Here is a 19,077-nt window from a genome sequence, read left to right as displayed (position 1 = left end):
TCAGTTGGAAGTTACAGAAGAAGAAAACAAAGGAGTAAAGAATAATTAATTACTAAAAGAAAAGAAAGGATATTTCAATTGATGCACAATGTGAGACGGTCAGGGGCAACGTCAGCATTTTTTGCCCATCCCTATCTGCCCTTGAGAAATCACAGTGAGTCTTGAACATTTAATGAAGGCCCTCGTGGATCACAGTTTGGTTGTTTCCAAGATTTTATACAGCAGTGGCAGAAAATGGCTGGCACATTAACAAACCAGGAATGTCTGTAACTTAGTGGGATCCTTCATGTTGCTGGACTCTGCTGCCCTTGAGCTCTTAGATACCTCAAAGAAGCTCTTGAGGTATATAGAAAAACATTTAACAAATGATATTGGCAGAAGGCTTCATTTTTAAGAACAGCAAATTGAATGCAGTGTTATAGCAATCATCCTACTTTTGACCTTGTGATGGAGGCAAGGTAATTGATAGAGCAGTTGAAGTTAGATTTGGTCTAGGAAATAGTCACAAGGAACATCTGCAGCTGGTCCTTGGGTTTGAGGCAGTTGCCCTCCATTAATCACAAGGTTAGTCAGTTGTGTAAAGTGTGGCTCCTTCCTTTTCTCTCCATTATTTCCTACTACACTTTTATTCGTGATACACAGTGTGACATTTATTCAAATGATCACTTGAGAAAATAGGTAGCTATTCTTATTTTAACTCAAATATATCCTGTGGCAATCCAAATGAAGTAACATTAAATTATTTTTTTCTGTTAATGCATTGAGACAGGTGTGATATTTTACCACTGGGTAGATAAGTCATGATGGAGGATTATCTGTTTCAAAGTATCACTTTTTGGGCTTAGATGGGGAAAGATGCTTGGCACCCTATGGATTCCTTTTGAGGTCTCTCCCCATTCCCAGTCTGGTGATCACATTCACACAAGATGCGTTATCAGCAGTACAGATGAGATGAAAAAAAGGAATTTTCTCTGGTTCTCATGTTCCTGCAGAAGTTATTAATAGCAGAGACTGGAAAGAGTCAGAGAAATTGCATTATGCGAACATATTGATTATCTTTACCTTGTTCCAAAGTAGCTTTCCTAACTGTCTTCAGCCATATATGTTTCTGAGCTAGCCTTGGTTTGATCTCCAGGTTGGATGTATCGGCATTTACTAATTCCCTTTCCTTCCTATAATGTTATATGCTTTCACTGGGTACAAATTGGCACTAATTCCCATGCTCCTTTATAGGCAGAATTTTTACTGATGACAATAGTGATGGGAGCACCGCCAGGGTCACCCATCACTTAAACGATAACAATTAATATTTCAGAAATGAATATTTACCTATTATAATGAGGAAACCACAGATTAATCCATTAAACTGATCCTTGTGGCTATAGCATGACAATAGAGCTAACCATCTATCAGTTAAATTGAGGAAATACCACATTTTCCCATTAGGTCATGATGTCACTCAGTGCAGCAATAACACAATTTATGCTTGCCAACTTCAATTATATTTCTGCTCACTGATTTTCTTCTATATTATGTGGAACCTGTAGGGACTGAAACTGCATTCAATATTCATCCAGTTGGAAGGATATGGGTGAATTCAGGTCTCTTACCTTATTCAGCTTAGACCTAGTAGTTAATTAGTGTGTCCAATTGATTCCCAAGATGCCCCATTCTTCCTACCTTTGCCATCATCTTAGTTCTAGTACTGGCAATATAGCTCTAATTAAGAATACCATATGGACAGTTCTATACAATGGGACTGCAGTGACAAAGGAATTCCACAGAGATTATAATTGTCTTATTCTTAATGCCTACTTAATGCTGGAATTATCTTAAATAAACAAACTCAATTAAAAAGGCCCTACTAACAATATTGAAAACTAACAGATGAATTCATTTCCTCCACATTGTGAAGGTTACAATGAACTATTAAATATATCACGTTTAGAACAATAACTTGATTTAAGATTTACATTAATCAAAACATTTGATATGTCTTTTGCAATATGGTTTAAGTCAGTGCTCAGTGGAAAATAGCATGTTCAGAGCATTCAGCTTCAGGTAATCTTCTCCATGCTTAAAGTTGGTATTTTTCAATCTGACGTATAGGAAATACATAAGGATTCAGCTGTTTCTCTTCACGTCTCTGTATTGCTGGATATTAATTTTAAAAGCATGTAGCATCTGTGATCTGATACCACTTGATCTACTGCACAAATATAACTTCACCATCAGTGGTACTTCAGCCTTCAGCAAAATGTTTTGAACTATTGCCTATCTTTCATGAACACCTTGCTTCGATGTATAATGTTACCATTTATTTCCTTCAGCATGTTGGAGCAGCTGTCAGAGTTTTGTACACAGTCTAACACCTCTAAGTGCACTTATAGTTCTCCACAACTTTATAGTTAAGCTCCATGTTATATAAAAATCTTCTGTGGTAGGACACAAGAGTAAAACACACAGTTGTGATTACATAGTTTTTTTTCTATTGCTAAAAGAAAGGCTGGAATTATAGATTGCAATTCCCTTTCTTTTTAGGATTACATCACAGTCTGTCGCTCTCTCTTGCTCGCGGTGCCCGAGGGTACGTCTTTGCATTGAAGTGATCTCTCTCTCCCTCGATGTTGTTGTCGGATGGCGCCAGAGCAAAAGTTAATCAACACAGACTGGAGATTTGAATTCTAATTCAGGTTTATGATCTGTTCTAGTTCTGGTCGCTCCCGTCTTGATAATACTTTTGGGGAATTTTTGAATCAGGGCGTCCCACAGATAATGAACACTGAGCTGACCTGAACTGAAATATGCCTTTTGATTTTGTGGTTTATAGTCTGTGTGTTCACTTTTTTTTTGGGTGCCATTTGTGTGATTTTTTGTGCGTGTGGGGAAGGGGGGGTTGATGTTTGATGTTTTTACCTTGAAGAGGTTGGTTCTATGGTTCTTTGTTTTGTGACTGTCTGTGGGGAAGATGAATTTCAGGGTTGTATGCTTATAGCTGTACTTTGAATCTTAGAAACGCGACACTTAAAATTTTCTGGAATATTATTATTGAACTATTTGTTAATAAATCCATTTCATTGATTATTTGGCTACATTACTTCTTTAATTCTTAAGTACAACTACAATGTCAAAGCTATCAGCATACACATGGTTATAATATCATTTTTTGAAATATCACAAAACTCTTGGATAAACATTAACCAAACCCAACACCAATATGTTTCTTCATTTAGTTTTAGACTCCCATCAAAAATGTATGATCTAAACCAGGGGTTCCCAACCTTTTTTATGCCATGGACACCTACTATTAACAGAGGGGTTTGTGGTCCCCAAATTGGGAAACCCTTCTAAACGAAAGCACCTAAGGCCTGACCTTCACTTTTGAAAAGGAAGAAGAGGCAGGATATGTACCTAAAAGTATCAAAGGGCTGATGCTGCTGGAGTGGGAACAGATGGGTGGTTTGCAGGTAGGAAACCAAAGCTCTTTGGAAAGGAATCTTTGAGGAGGATACAAAGTATCTACAAAGGGATATGATCAGGTGAAGCAAGTCGAAGAGGAAGTGACAGGTGATAATGTTATATTAAACAAAAACCACATGCATCTGGTAGGAAAATGGAAAAACAGAATGCATAATTAATGTTTGTTGAATGCTGGGAAATTGGAGGGAATATAGTTTTAGGATGAATTTTTATGATAACTGACAAGACAGAATGTATTTTTTAAAGAAAAGAGTAACCAATTTTTTGCTTTTTAAAACATCAAGTTATATCAAAACAAAGGTCTGCTGATTCTGGAAATCTGAAATAAAAAAAAACAGGAAATGCTGGAAATACTCTCAGGACAGGGAACATCAGTGGAATGTCAGTATTTCAGATGGAGGATCATTAGTGCATTATAAAGAACTGATACATAAATTGTCTAATCAATGTTTATATAATGATGAAGGAAAAAAATTGTCTGACAATAAAACCATAAGTCATAGGAAGGGAATGAGGCCATTTGGCCCATGAAGTCTGCCGTTCCATTCAATCACAGCTGATTTATTATTCCATCTTAATCCCATTCTCTTGCCTTCACCCCGTAACCTCTGACACCCATACTAATCAAGAAGCTATAAGCCTCCACTTTAAAAATACCCAGGGACTTGGTCTCTGCATCCATCTCCAGCAATGAATTCCTGAGATTCACCACCCTCTGGCTGAAGGAATTCCTCCTTATCTCTATTCTAAAGAGATATCCTTTCATTCTAGGCTGTGCCCTCTGTTTGTGAACCTTCCCACTACTAGAAACATGTTCTCCTCTTCCACTTTATCTAGGACTTTCAATATTTGCCAGGTTTGAGATTCCCTCTCATCCTTCTAAACTGCAGTGAGCGCAGGCCCAGAATCATCAAACACATCTCGTTATGTTCTTGCAAACCTCCTCCGGACCCTCTCCAATGCCAGCATATCCTTTCTAAGAGAGGGTGCACAAAATTCCTCCAATATTTCAAATGAGTCTGACCAAAACCTTAAAAGTCTTCAGAATTACAGCCTTGCTTTTATAATCTAGTCCTCTTGAAATGAATGCAAAAATTGCTTTTGCCTTCTTTACTACTGGTTCATGCTGAAGGTTAAACTTAAGGGAATCCTGCACTAGGAATGGATCTGGGTTTGGGTTTTGAGGCTGGCCAGGTTACTGACTTTTCAGTGAGTGAGCTGTTAGGAAACAGTAACAGACAGACAGACATACTTTATTGATCCCAAGGGAAATTGGGTTTCGTTACAGTCGCACCAACCAAGAATAGTGTAGAGATATAGCAATATAAAACCAGAAATAATTAAATAATAACAATAATAATAAGTAAATTATGCCAAGTGGAATTAAGTCCAGGACCAGCCTATTGGCTCAGGGTGTCTGACACTCCAAGGGAGGAGTTGTAAAGTTTGATGGCCACAGGCAGGAATGACTTCCTATTACGCTCAGTGTTGCATCTCGGTGGAATGAGTCTCTGGCTGAATGTACTCCTGTGCCTAATCAGTACATTATGGAGTGGATGACAGACATTGTCCAAGATGGCATGCAACTTGGACAGCATCCTCTTTTCAGACACCACCGTCAGAGAGTCCAGTTCCACCCCCACAACATCACTGGCCTTACAAATGAGTTTGTTGATTCTGTTGGTGTCTGCTACCCTCAGCCTGCTGCCCCAGCACACAACAGCAAACATGACAGTACTGGCCACCACAGACTTGTAGAACATCCTCAGCATCGTCCGGCAGATGTTAAAGGACCCCAGTCTCCTCACGAAATAGAGACGGCTCTGACCCTTCTTGTAGACAGCCTCGGTGTTCTTTGACTAGTCCAGTTTATTGTCAATTCGTATCCCCAGGTATTTGTCATCCTTCACCATGTCCACACTGACCCCTTGGATGGAAACAGGGTCACCAGTGCCTTAGCCCTCCTCAGGTCCACCATCATCTCCTTAGTCTTTTTCACATTAATCTGCAGATGATTCTGCTCGCACCATGTGACAAAGTTTCCCACCATAGCCCTGTACTCAGCCTCATGTCCCTTGCTGAGGCATCCAACTATGGCAGAGTCATCAGAAAATTTCTGAAGATGGCAAGACTCTGTGCAGTAGTTGAAGTCCGAGGTGTAGATGGTGAAGAGAAAGGGAGACAGTCCCCTGTGGAGCCCCAGTGTTGCTGACCACTCTGTCTGACACACAGTGTTGCAAGCGCATGTACTGTGGGATGAGGCAGGATGCCTTCCACAGCACAGGAACCCTCTGGAGACTCAGGCTCAGGTTGAAGACATGGTGTAGTACTCCACATAGCTGGGGGGTACAGGCTTTGAGCACCCTGGGGCTGACACCATCCGGGCCTGCAACCTTGCTTGGGTGGAGACGTTTCAGCTGTCTTCTCACCTGTTCAGCTGTGAAGCCCACCATGGAGGTTTCAGGACGACAGCTCCTTAAGATTATAAATATAGATAAGGGTAAGTATGGACCCTAGTGGGAGAATATTAAATTGGAACATGGCAAACTATGAGAACATTAGGCAGGAGAAAGGGAGAGTTAATTGAGATCAGCTGTTTTTAGGCATCCACATCTGACACGTAGAAGGTGTTTAAAGACCAACCACACACAGGTATGTTCCAGTCAGAAGAAAGGTAAGAGAACCTTGGTTGTCAAGGAAGGTGATGAATCTAGTCAAGAGGAAATAGGAAAAATATTTAAATCTTAGGAAGCTAGAATCAAAGACAGTCCTTGAGGGTTATAAAGAAACCAGAAAAGAACTCAAGAAGGGAATTAAGGAAGTCAGGATGGACCATGAAAAATTTTTGGCAAGTAGGATTAAAGAGAATCCCAAGGCATTCAATACACATATTAGAACCAATAAGATAACTAGGGAAAGGGTAGGACCACTCAAGAATAAAGGAGGAAATATTTGTTTGGATGCGGGGGAGGGGGGGGTGGGGATGAGGTCTTTAGTGAGTACTTTACATCAGTATTTACCAAGGAGAAGGGGAGATCAGTCCAAGAGTAGTAATGTGGTAGGGAATTTTGAATTAAAGGAGGAGGTAGTGCTGAGTCTCTGAAGAGCATTAAGGTGTATAAGTCCATAGGCCTGATGGGACATACTCAGGTTATTGAGAGACGCAAGCGAAGAGATTGCTGTGGCCTAAACCAATATCTTTTTGTCTTCTCTAGCCATAATCGAGGTCCTGGAGGAATGACAAGTAGTTAATATTGTTCCATTATTCAAGAATACAACGACGAATAATCTTGGAAACTACAGACCGGTGTCACACAGCAATGGTAGGGAAGTTACTGGACAGAATTCTTAAGGATAGGAATCATGAGTGTTTAGAAAACAATGTCCTAATTAGAGAGAGCTAGCAAGGCTTTGAGTGAGTGAAGTTTTTTAACAAGGGATGAGGGTGATTGATAAAGGTAGTGTTGTGGGCATCCACATAGTCCCTTATGGGAAGCTCATCTGGAAAATTAAGGTGCATAGGATCAATGGTGAAGCGGCTATTTGAATTCAGAACTAGCTTGGCCATGGAAGACAAAGGCTAATGGTTGGAGGGACTTATTCTAGCTGGAGCTGTGTGATAAGTGATATTCCATAGGGATCTGTATTGGGATGTCTGCTGTTTGTGATTTATATAAATGACCTGGATGAAAATGTTCAAGATTCTTTTATTATCAAAGAATGTATCAGTTATGCAACCTTGAAATTTGCTTGCTCACAGGTAGCCACAAAGCAAGAAATCTGAAAGAACCCAATTAAAGAAAAAGCAAATAAATAGAAAAATATAATACCAACACTTGATGTACAAGAGAAAGAAACAAAAATCATGTAAACAATTGAAGTGAACAACAACAGCATTCTGAACCAAAATTGATGAGTAGGTTAGTATATTTGTAGAGGTTAGGAAGATTGATGGTGTAGTGGATAGAATAAATAACTGGCAAAGAATACAGTGGAATATCAATCAGTTACAAATATGGGCGGTAAAATGGCTAATGGAGATTAACCCAGACAAATGTGAAATTTTGCACCTTGGTTGGTCTAATATAAAGAGACTGTTAATGAGCAGAGGGATCTTGAGGTCCAAGGTCATAGCTCCCTGGAAGTCGCTACACAGATTGACAGGGTGGTTAATCAGAGGATGTTGTGTACTTGGATTTTCAGAAGGCCTTTGGCAAGGTGCCACACATGGAACTACAGGAAAGATACTACATGGATAAAGCAGTGGCTAATTGGCAGGAGGCAAAAAGTAGGAATAAAAGGACCCTTCTCTTTTCGACTGCTGTTGACTAGTGATGTGCCACAGGGTCTGTGTTGGGACTGCTTCTATTTTACATTACATGGCAATGACTTGGATGACAGAATTGATGACTTTGTTGAAAAGTTTGCAGGTGATATGGTTAGTATTGATGGGCAGGTATTTTTGAGGAAGTAGAGAGGTGACAGAAGGACTTAGATTAGGAGAATGGTCAAAGTAGTGGCAGATGGAATACAGCATCAGGAAGTGTATGGTCAGGCACTTTGGTGTGAGAAATAAAAGGATAGACTATTTTCTAAACGTAGAGAAAATATAAAAATCTGAGATGCAAAGGGACTTTGGTGTCATTGTGCAGATTTCCCTAAAGGTTAACTTGCAGGTTGAGTCTGTGGTGAGGAAGGCAAATGTGATGTTGGCATTCATTTCAAAAGGACTAGAATATAAAAACAAGAATGTAATGCTGAGGTTTTATAAAGCACTGGCGAGGCCTCACTTGGAGTATTGTGAGCAGTTTTGGGCCCCTTATCTAAGAAAAGATAAGATGAGATTGGAGAAGTTTCGAAAGAGGCCCACAGAAAATATTCTGGGATTGAAAGATTTGTTAGATGAGGAGCATTTGATGGCTCTGGGCCTGTACTCACTGGAATTCAGAAGAATGAGGGGTGACCTAATTGAAACCTATCGATGTTGACAGGCCTCAGTAGACTGGATATGGAGAGAATGTTTCCTATGGTGGGAGTGTCGAAGACTAGAACACACAGCCTCAGAATAGAGGGGTATCCTTTTAGAATGGAGATGAAGAAAAATTCATTTAGCCGGAGTGGTGAATCTGTGGAATTTGTTGCCACAGGTGGCTGTGGAGGCTAAGTCTTCAGGTATATTTAAGGCACAGTGTGATAGATTCTTGATTACTCAGGGCATGAAGGGATATGGGGAGAAGGCAGGAGATTGGTGCTGAGAGGGAAAATGGATCAGCTATGATGAAATGGTGGAGAAGACTCGATGGGCCAAATGGCTTAATTCTGCTCCTATATTTATGCTCTTTAGAAGGCCTATAACCTGCTTGGCTTTATTAGTCAAGGCATTGAGTTCAAAAGTAGCTATGTAAAACTCCAGTTAGGCTATATCTGGAGTACTGCATATAGCTCTAGTCATCCCATTATAGGAAGAACATAAAGACTTTGAAGAGAGTGCAGAAAGTTTACCAGGATATTGCCTGGATTGGAGCATATATTATAATGAGAAGTTGGACATACTTTGGATGTTTTCTCTGGAGTGGTGAAGGCCGATGGGAAATCTAATAGAGGTTTATAAGATTATGAGAGCTATAGATATAGTATATATATATATAGTAGACAGGCAGTATCTTTTTCCTAGGGTTGAAATGTAGAGGCAGATACATTAGAGATTTTTAAGAGACATTTAGAAGATGTTTTAAGAGGCCGATGAGCCTGACATCAGTAGTGGGAAGGTTAGATTCGAAGGGACCAGATTTATGTACTTAGGGATTGATTAGGGGTAGTCAGCATGGCATCTTGTATGTCTAGCCAATCTTATAGAGCTTTTCGAGGAAGTTACCAGGAAAGTTGATGAAGGCAAGTCAGTGGATGTTGTCTACATGGACTTTAGCAAGGCATTTGACAAAGTCTCGCATGGGAGGTTGGTTAAGAAGGTTCAGTCACTTGGCATTCAAGATGAGGTGGTAAGTTGGTTTAGACATTGGCTTTGTGGGAAAAGCCAAAGAGTGGTTGTAGATGGTTGTCTCTCTGACTGGAGGCCTGTGACTAGTGGAGTTTTACAGTGATCAGAGCTGTGTGCATTGTGCTGGTTGTCATCTATATCAGCAAATCTGGATGATAATGTGGTTAACTGGATCAGTGAATTTACAGATGACACCAAGATTAGAGGTATAATGGACAGTGAGGAAGCGGGATCTGAACCAGCTGAAAAAATGCCGGATAGAATTTAATGTAAACGAGTGCAAGGTGTTGCACTTCAGTAGGACCATCCAGGTTTAGGTCTTTCACTGTGAACGGAAGGGCACTGAGACTTGCAGTAGCACAAAGGGATCCGGGAACACAGTTTCATAATTCATTGGAAGTGGCGTCACAGGTAGATAGGGTTGTAAAGAAAGCTTTTGGTACATTGGCATTCATAAGTCAAAGTATTGAGTATATGAGATGGGATGTTTTGTTGAAGTTGTGTAAAACATTGGTTAGGCCTAAATTGGAGTATTGTATGTAGTTTTTGTCACCTATCTGACAGAAAGATGTTAATAAGGTTGAAAGAGTACAGAGAAAATTTGCAAGGTTGTTGTCAAGACTGGAGGACCTGAGTTAAGGAAGGATAGAATAGGTTAGGAATTCATTCCTTAGAAACGTATGAGATTTGATAAAGGTATAAAAAATTATGAGGGGAATAGGTAGGGTAAATGCAAGCAGGCATTTTCAACTGAGGGTGGGTGGGACTACAAGTAGAGGTCATGGGTTAAGGGCAAAAGGTGAAAAGTTTAAAGGGAACATGAGGGGAAACTTCTTCACTCAGAGGGTTGTGAGATTGGAATGAGCTGCCAGCCCAAGTGGTACATGTGAGTTCTAATTCAATCTTTAAGGGAAGCTTGGATTGGTACATGGATGGTAAGGGTATGGAGGGCTATGGTGCTTGTGGTCGATGAGAGTAGGTAGTTTAAATGGCTTGGCACAGACTAGATGGGCTGAAGGGCCTGTTTCTGTGCTGTACTTTTCAATGACTCTAAAGGCACATGAATGTGGTGGAACTGGAAAAACACGGACATTGTGTTGGCAAAGGGTATTAGATTAGTTTGCATTTGATTACTAATTTATTTGGTTTGGCACAGTATTATGGGATGAAAGGCCTATTCCTATGCTGTACAGTTCTTTGTTCTATAACTCCCTAGTCATTTTGCATCTCAGATTTCCAACTTCATTCCCCATTTAGAAAATAGTCTTTGCCTTTATTCCTCCTAGTAAAGTGGATGGCCATACACTTCTCTGCGGTATATTCCATCTGCCACATTGCTCATTTACCCATCCTGTCCAAGTTCTTCCGCAGACACCCTGCTGCCTCAAAACTCCATGACTTTCCATCTAACTTCGTATCATCTGTAAACTTGGCCACGGAGCCAAGTTTGGCTGTTTCTTCTGTTTATTAAGTTAGAGAGGACTAAAACACACAAGCTTAAATTGTCACACATCTGGGCTAGATGTCCTGAGCTATTTCATTGACAGAGTCTAGTCGGTCTGTGGATGATGACCCACACTATTGATTATGATTTACTGAACCAATTCAAGGTAAAGCTGTCCCTATTCCTTAAAAGTTATTAAAATCAGTAATTCTGGATATTCTCACAGCCCAAATTAACTTTTACATTAATTTTGATCAAGTAGAGCACTCACAGAAGACCTTTGTCTCAACTTGGTCAATTTAGTAGATTTAGCCTTTTCCTGTAGGTCGTGGGGGTGGGGTGCTGTTTATTGTGATAGTACATCTCAATGTTGTGTCAAAAACTGGCTAAACCACAGAGTCCTATCCTAACCAAAACTGTTTGCAAAGAAGATTAAAAAATTAGGTTCATTAATGAAAGCAATTTGAATACTTGTTAAGTGTATAATAATCATACAATTAACCTAAAATGGCAAATAGCTTCCAAACAATTAGTTATTTATTCCATTCACTTATTCTGTGCCTTCAAATCAGTTTAATATGATAGATAGATAGATAGATAGATACGTTATTCATCCCCATGGGGAAATTCAACATTTTTTCCAATGTCCCATACACTTATTGTAGCAAAACCATGTTGGAACCAGGATCCAAATCAACTTAGGTCAGATTTGGAAGCAACCAGGAATAACATTTAAAGTACTGTTTTAGCCACCTTTTTTGAATTGGGAACATTTCTGATCAATCTAGAGCTTATTAAGCAGCTCAGTGCTGAGAGACAATGAATAGACAGCACGCATACACTTTGACACTGAGAGATTCCCTGTTGAGTCCTATAGTAGGAGAAGGATCCCAATGGAAATATTTCAGTAAGAGTTCCATCTGTCTAAAGTAAGAGTGCCAGCCTTTCCTTTGAAGACATACTCAAAAACAAAACTAGCAGACCTCCAGCAACTAAGCACAGGGGCATTATGTCATCTTTGCTATCTATACCTACCTAGTCATTGAATTTTCAAATTGGATATAACAGACAAATAGCTGAAGATCATTTCCCCTGTTTCTAATGAATTCAAATAAATTTATCCATTAAAAGTGTGTTGAAGATTGAAATTATTTTGTCAACAATTTTTGAAATATTTTAATAATTATTGGGGAGAAGACATACTTTTAACTTACTCATCTGTTAATCCCTTCAGTGATCTTACAATGTATGCATTTTTTAAAAACTGCCTAATTTTGCTCCCCTGGACAGCAGCAAACAGGCTCAATCAACAGTTTAAATTGATTACATACTTTGTACAACACAATAGTTATCTGGAATTATTCACACATTTCTTTGTCTTTTATAAATAATAACATATATAGGATGAAACTTAATAATGCTTTTTAATATGCATGCTAATGTAGAAATTCTCCACAGATAAAGTCACAGCCATAGAAGTGCACACCACAGAAATAGACCCTTCAACATATCAAGTTGCTGTTCACCTTTTTCCCCAACTACGGTGACTTCATTTGCCTGTATTAGGTTTATGCCTTGGCTATTCAAGAGCCTTTCTAAATGCCTCTTAAACATAGGGATTGTATGTGATTTCACCATCTTGTCTGTCAATGAGTTCCAATTATTAACCCATCTCTATGTCAAAGAAAACAATTCTTTCTCAAATTGCCTTTAATTCTCTTTCCTCTCACATTAAAATTTATACCCACTTTATTTTGATGCCTCCTCTATGCAAACATACTCTAACTATCTATCATGACTATTAATCATATAATTTGAAGTACCTCTGACCCTCTTTCATGCCAAGGAAAACAAGGACAGCCTATCCATTTCTCCTCATAACTAAAATCCATTCAAGATAATATCCTGATGAATCTTTGAATTCTCTCTAGTCTAACTGTGTCCTTCCTATGATGTGGCAAAGAAAACCACACATAGGGCTTCAAGTATGGTCTAACCATACTTGAAGTATGCTTTGGAAAGTTGCAACATGATTTCCAAAATTATTCAGTGCTCTAACCTATGAAGGCAAGAATGCCAAATGCATTCTTCATCATCTTTTCTATATGTGTTGCCACTTGTAGGGAACTGTGGACTTGAAGCCCAAGTCAATCTGTTCATATAAATTCCTTAGTGTCCTACCCTAGCAATTACTGTATATGCCATGCATCTATTTGATTTCCCAAAAAGCATCACTTTGCACTTGCACTATTAAACTCCGTCTGTTTACACTACACCTAATTTTGTCTGTTTATATTATGCTATAGTGTTAGACAGCCTTTCTCATTATCCATAACATCACCAACTTGCATGTCAGCTACAATCTTACTAATCATGCCTCCTAGATTCACATCCAAATCTTCAATATATATCATGGAGAAAGACATCCCAGAATCAATTCTTACAGCACACCATTGGTCATAGTCTTCACTCTTTCACTGCCACCATCCGCCTTCTATAATCTTGAATCCTGTGTTTCTTAAACTTATGAATCAGCCTCCCATGCAGAACCTTGTCAACTGACTTACAGACAATGTAATTTGCAGTGGAAATCCCTTTCAGCTCTCCAGTCAAAATATGTTTTGCCTAACACACGATAATTCGTACTTGTTTAAAGAAGAGAAGCAACCAGAATCTTCATAGCCAATCAAACTTAAGTACAGTATTTTGAGAGTCCAAACAACAATAATACAAGTTTGATTATTAAATTCATTGTTCGGTTATGCAGGGAAAATGAAATAAAGTGTAAGAAAGAATGGATGAAACAAAAGATGTAAAAGTTATACAAAATAATTTTTTTAAACCTCATGGATTGAGAATCACATCTAAAGATTTTTTTTCATGCCTGAAATGCTATTTGTCAGTAATTAAGATGTATCATTGTCTTAAATGGAGCCTGAAACTGAAATAGACAGGCCCAACTTTTTCCAAGTTTACCTTAGTTATTAGTGCAGCAATTTCAGATAATTTAATGTATTTGACTAGGAACTTGAGGAAAAGAAAATAATTGCAGGTAACAAGTTGCAAACATTTGTATTTGACTGAATATACAGGTGTTGGACATTACAGTCATATTATGTGCAAATAATAATGAATTCTGATGGTCATGCTCTTCCTTTGATAACAATATTCTTACCCAATGCTAAACATATGTGTAATGTTTTACAGTGAAAATTATTGTTTTTTATTGAACAAATTTATAGAGGATTTTGACACTCAAGCAGATTTTTATTCTTGGGAGACTTGACAGTTAGGAGAGCAGCAGAAAAAAGTGCATCAGTAATTTCCCGCCTATAGAAAAGCCAACAAAATCCACCTTGCAATTGATTGCAAGACTCCTGATGTAATTGAACTGGTTATTTGGAAATTAAAACAGCAAGTAGTTGTAATCTTATTTGTAACCAGAAGCCTGGCAACACTTACAGCCGTCAGGAAATGTAAAGGAGGCTTGACTGAAAAGTGAATCAGCAGAGACGATACAGCGATGAGCAATGAATGATCACTTTAACAATGGACTGCATAAATAACAAGCCATGAGGGGCCATGAAACAAGAGAGAAAAGATTCAAAACACCAAAGGCAACAAGATAACTGAAGGTAGGAGCAACTGCTTGAGACTGGCTGGTTCGATGGTGAACAAGGACTGTGGATGAGACCCGGCCAGCACTCGATGGCTCAGGACAAGCTGAACGGGTCCAGTGGTACTCCTCAGTGAGCAATGGATCCAGAATGAAACTGGGTGGTACCCAAGATGGACTGGACCCCTCTGGGCTGCACCCTTCCCATTCAACCAGGTACTGCACACCCCATCCATGACCATGTGAATCCATTCACCATCAAACCATGTACAGTGGACCACCTTCCACCAGCCTCGGTTCTGAAGGCACAGAGTCAGGTGTGTTGAGTGGTCCATGGGTAATAGGCTTCAGGCAGGACACATGGAAGGTAGGTGTAATCCTGGGAGATGGTGGCAGCTAGACATGGTAAGTGACTGGATTGATGTGATGATAATCTTGAAGGGACCAATGAACTGGGGCGAGAGCTTGCAGACACAGTCTCCAGACCAGAATAGACTGGCTGGGTGCCGCTGGTGTTTACCCAGGTGGCAGTAGGTGCGGTTGTCAGCCCTCCATACCCTCTTCCAAACATTTTGGCAGAGGTATACCAGGGCCAACAGGGAACAACAGAGATTGGTGGCCATGAAGCACTTCAAAAGGTGACATGCCCAAGGCAGAGGAGATGTGTAGATTGTGGGTCAATTTGGCCCAAACCAGATACTTCTACCATGAGGTGGCAAAGCATCGCACCTACTGATTGGCTCTTTCTGACTGATTGTTGGTCTGCAGATGATAGCCAGTGGACAAAGGCTCGCCGGAAGTGGGAGATGAATTGTGGACTCCAGTCCCACACCATATCCTGAAGGAAACCATGAGGACAAATGACATGTTGGAGAACCAGGTCTTCCAACAGTGGTTAACAGAAGTTTGGGAAGAACAATAAAGTGAGCTGCCTTGGAGAAACGGTCTACCAGTCTTATGATCACCATGGTGCCATTGGAAGGTGGCAAACCCGTGATGAAATCTATGGCGATGTGGGACCAGGATCCCAGAGGGCAGCAGGTTCAAGGAATTGGACAGGGCACATTGAAAGCAGGCAGTGACAAGCTGATATAAATCTGTGATCATGGTTGGCCTCCAGAACCAGCATCACAGAAAATCCAGAGTCCATCGTGCACCTGGATGGTCCGAGAGGGGTGAGGAGTGGGCCCACTGGAGTGCCTCAGAGCGCACAGCTGCTGGCACGTACATGCAGTTGTCGGGCGTGTCGGCTGGAGCAGGCTCATGCTGTAGGGCCTGGCTGATCTGGTTATCAGAAGACTGGGGTGTGGATCTGCCGTAACGGGACAGCCAGTCTGTTGAGATTGGTGAGCAGATGGTCAATAGTTTCCTGCTTCTTCTGGATCAAGTACTCATGTTGGTGGGTGGCTTCTTTCAGGTGAGCACACTCTGCTCAATCAACCGTGGTTCACCCACCCTGTCAGGAACCATAAAGGGGGCAGAGCAGCAGAGCCAATTAACTTTAATAATAGACTGTAAAAATAACAAGTTACAAGAGGCCACAAAATGAGAGAGAACTGAAACTAAACACCACCGGCAACAAGGTAACTGAAGGCTAGGAGCAACGTTGAGGATGACTGGTTTGATAAGTGAACAGGGACTGTGGATGAGAGCTGGGTTTAAAAAGGCTGCAGGTGATGAGTTGGAAGCAAGTGACAGGTGGCTCCTGTTAGCTGGGTGGAGAATGGGAGGTGTCTGCCTGTGCAGGCCTGACACCAGCACTATTCTCACTGATTTGATACAGAACAACTTGAACAACTGGCGTCCTTGAGGTCACACTCACCTCAATAATAAGCAAATGGTTTGAGAGGCTGGTCAAGGACTACACCTGCAGCATGCTACCACCCACACTGGACCCTCGACAATTCGCCTACCAACACAACCAATCGACAGACGATGCAATAGCCACTGCTCTGCATACCGTCCTTACACAACTGGAGAAGAAGGATGCTTATGTGAGAATGCTGTTCTTGGACTACAGTTCAGTATTCAACACCATAATTCCCTCCAGGCTTGACAAAAAGCTCAGAGACCTCGGCTTTGACCCTGCCTTGTGTAGCTGGATCTTGGACTTCCTGTCAGATCGCTGTTAAGTGTTAAGAGTGGGCTCCCTCACCTCTGCCCCTCTGAACCTCAACACGGGTGCCCCTCAGGGCTGCGTACTAAGCCCCCTCCTTTACTCTTGTATACCCATGACTGTGTCTCCACCCACAGCTCCAATCTGCTAATTACATTTGCTGATGACACTACACTAATTGGCCTAATTTCAAATAATAACGAGGCAACCTACAGAGAAGAAGTCATCACCCTGACACAGTGGCGTCAAGAAAACAACCTCTCCCTCAACATTGCAAAAACAAAGGAGCTGGTTGAGGACTACAGGAGGAATGGAGACAGGCTATTGAGGAACTGGGGTACCTCAGAATATGATCCCATACATACTTGAAGCTAGAAATGCAGGAACATGATCTCGTTAGGAAGGTAAACAAGATACTGGCCTTTATTATTCAGGACTTTGAATAGAGAAATAGAAAAGTATGCTCCAATTTTATAAAACTTCTGTTATATCTCAGCCAGAGTATTGTTTAGAAACCATAAGATACCACTGGAGACAGCACAAAGAAAATTTATCAAAATGATGCCTGTGATGAAATAATTCATTTCTGAGGATTTACTCAGAGATTGTTAATCACAGTACTGTGCAAAAATATTTGGCAGACACACACACTCTATATATATGTTACCACAAAAAAATTCATGACATCTGTGAGTGATGATGAATTTGATTCTATTGTGGACTGAGAGTGTGAAGGGGGCAGGGAGAGGGGAATCATGGTTGGGAAAAGTGGAGGGGAGAGGGGACAGGGGAGAGAGCAGGGAGCACCAGAGAGACTTTCTGTAATGATCAATAACTCAATGGCTTGGAATCAAATGACCTTACTTGCTGTCTTAGGGTTGGGTGAGACTCCACCCCAGCACTTCATCTCTGCCACCTGTCCCAAACCCCTTCGGCGATGCTCCACCCTTGCCATTCTCAACCTCTTTTGCTCCTGCCGGGTTTATAAACTTGCTGTCTTCTCCTGTTGACAAATACAGTGCTGTGCAAAAGTCTCGGGCATCCTAGCTATATATATATATATATATATATATATGTGCCTAAGACTTTTGCACAGAACTGTACCTGAAATCACTGCCTGGGAGAAGTCATAGAAGGATTGAAGTTGGGTCATTGTCAACATTTTAAAAATGTCTTGATGAAGTCTTGTACACACTTAAGCCTAAGGTCTACAGACCAAATGCAGGGCTGTGGGGTTGATACAGAAGGATACTCTGGTCAGTATGGACAAGTTTAGACTAATACCCTGCTTCTGTGCTGTGTAATACTATGATGCAAAGACATTTATGATAATACAATGTCTTGTAAATCAATTGAAAATATATTTACCATGCAAAAAACACAACAAATAATTTAAAAAAACACAAGAGATTAACTCTCCCAACAGTTGGTTGACATATTGAAACTGCCTTCAGAACTGACTTTCAAGCACAATTGATCTTAGCCCGAACAAGCAAGTGCCTGATTCACACCTTGGTCCAATCTTCATGATCTCATTTAGCATTTGTGATGTTAGTTCAAAAGTTTGTTTTATCCTTTCTCAGTGCTTCATGAAAACATTCAGCCAAACGGGACAACACTGTTGATCATCATCAATTTGTCACAGAGCTGATCATGGCAGTCTCTTTCAATAAGCCATTAGAACTCATGTGGTGCACTTAAACTTATTTAAGGAAACTCTGAACTTTATAAATAAATGTCAAGTGTGCACATCTTACAGACAACTTATTGGTTCAGGTACTGCTGGGAGCCATTATGCAACAGGGATGAATGGCTCTGAATATAGTACATAAAAAACGTACAAACATAGTAAAGATAGAAACATTAAAAAACATAGAAACGTACACAAGGACAGCACACTTCACTTCTTCCCTGGTTTTACTCTCACTATTACCGGACATTTTTTCTTCAGATGCCAAATTAAAACTACTTACAGGACAAATAACACCGCATCGTATAATCTGAAAATTACATGCTCAAGTACAATTCCAGGGACTTCTACATAGAGTTATAGAGCACCACAGCACAGAAACCGGCCCTCCTCCATCCAGTCTGTGCTGGTTTGCACACAGGATATGCATGTGGTGAGTTACCAAAGCTGAGTGGTCTTCTGCTCGGCTGGGTGTATTTCAGTTCTTCACAGGATGAGCAAACACACCAGTTCTGCTATAGAGGATAATGATATGCAATCTGAAGAAGCAGTCTAGAAATGGAAGATAATGATCAGCTCCAGACTTGCACTGAGCTCTTGTCTGAGTTTATGGAAGCAATGGGCAGCTTTCCATCAACATTCATGCATCCAGTCATAGTGCATTGCTGGTGAGAGAACAAAGCTTCCACTGCAGCACAACATGCAAGTGTTTCAGTAAAAGCTTTGATTTCCA

General features: G+C 40.4%; 1 protein-coding gene across 5 annotated transcripts in view; it reads right to left on the bottom strand.

Moving 5' to 3' along the window:
• The window catches only part of ptprt (protein tyrosine phosphatase receptor type T), a 1,512,449-nt gene that overhangs the window by 476,620 nt on the left and 1,016,752 nt on the right, over positions 1-19,077 (bottom strand). The window lies entirely within an intron of this gene.

Source organism: Hemitrygon akajei, chromosome 11 (assembly GCF_048418815.1).
Source record: "Hemitrygon akajei chromosome 11, sHemAka1.3, whole genome shotgun sequence".
NCBI classification, from domain to species: domain Eukaryota; kingdom Metazoa; phylum Chordata; class Chondrichthyes; order Myliobatiformes; family Dasyatidae; genus Hemitrygon; species Hemitrygon akajei.
Note: the sequence above shows the minus strand (reverse complement) of the source record. Positions and strands in the feature narration are given on the sequence as shown.